Below are 1,441 nucleotides of genomic sequence, written 5' to 3'. Positions count from 1 at the left end.
TGAAGTTGTGACCATCTCAGTCACATGCCACTTTAGCCTTGCTTGTTGTCTTCGCTTCCTGCGTTCTCTTTTTCTGCTCACTGTTTCCACCTGAGGACTGACTGGCTTTACCTCAGAGTACGCAGGGTGTAAAAGGGTGCATGTCAGCAAAGCAAATGTTCTTGTGGCATCATTTGGACTTAGTGTGACCATTTCTTAGAATTCTGGAAGTTGATTGGGGGGAGAGAACCTCAGGGTAATCATCACTAAAACATATTTTCTTGGAAAATGGTGCTCAACACATGGGTGGGAGAAGTGAAATCCCACCCTGCACACCCTTTGTTGCCCAGACTGCACCTCCTGCCCTAAACTTCGGTGTTACCAGACTTTCTCTTGGAGGGAAGGTTTTTGAGTTTAGTGAGTCTAGGTTTGGAATAGGAGATTTAGAGAAACTCAAGGCTAAAGTTGTCTTTTTCTTCTTTAAGTCCTACCATGGTGGTTTCTGAGACCTGCCCCAATCACACTATTTATATCAACAACTTCAATGAGAAGATTGAGAAAGACAAGCTGAAGAAGTCCCTGTACACCATCTTCTACCATTTTGGCCATGTCCTGGATATTCTGGTGTCTCTGAGCCTGAAGATGAGATGGCAGGCTTTTGTCATCTTCAAGGAGGTCAGCAGTGCCACTAATGCCCTGAGCTCCATGCAAGGTTTCCCCTCCTATGACAAGCCTATGCTTATCTAGTATACCAAGACCGACTCGGATATCATTGCCAGATGAAGGGTACTTCTGTGGATAGAGACCGCAAGTGGGGGAAGAGGAAGCCCAAGAGCCAGGAGACACCATCTGCCAAGAAGGCTGTGCAGGGTGGGGCAGCAGCTGTCCAGGGCCCTGTCCTGGGCATGCCTCCCATGACTCAGGCTCCCAGTATCATGCACCACATGCTGGGCCAGCCACCCTACATGCCACCTCCTGGCATGATCCTGCCCCCCGAACTTACACCAGGCCAGATTCCTCCTGGGGCCATGCCCCCATAGCAGCATATGCCGGGGCAGATTCCACAGCAGAGCCCAGCCTCTTTCAGAGAATCCACCAAATCACATCCTGTTCCTGACCAACCTGCCAGAGGAGACCAACGAGCTCATGCTGTCCATGCTTTTCAACCAGTTCCCTGGCTTCAAGGAGGTCCGCCTGGTGCCTGGGAGGCATGATATCACCTTTGTGGAGTTGCCCTGCAGGGCTTTAAATCACCCAAAACAAAGCCATGAAGATCTCCTTTGCCAGAAAGTAGCACCTTTTCCCCAGGCCTACCCCGTCCCTGTTTTGGGGCCACCCCTCCCCTCTTTGGCTCAATCCGCAAAGGTAAGTCTCCCCTTGGGGGCCTTCTTGGAGCCGTGTGTGAATGCGTGGTCACCACACAGCATTGTACCCAGAGTCTGTCCTCAGATATTGCACCTGG

General features: G+C 51.0%; 1 pseudogene; it reads left to right on the top strand.

Annotated features, from left to right (window-relative positions):
* Window positions 1–471: 471 nt before the first annotated feature.
* Window positions 472–1,441, top strand: part of LOC101561551 — a 5,157-nt pseudogene continuing 4,187 nt past the window's right edge.

This window comes from Octodon degus, unplaced genomic scaffold, assembly GCF_000260255.1.
Source record: "Octodon degus isolate 3935 unplaced genomic scaffold, OctDeg1.0 scaffold00096, whole genome shotgun sequence".
Taxonomy (NCBI): Eukaryota; Metazoa; Chordata; class Mammalia; order Rodentia; family Octodontidae; genus Octodon; species Octodon degus.
Note: the sequence above shows the minus strand (reverse complement) of the source record. Positions and strands in the feature narration are given on the sequence as shown.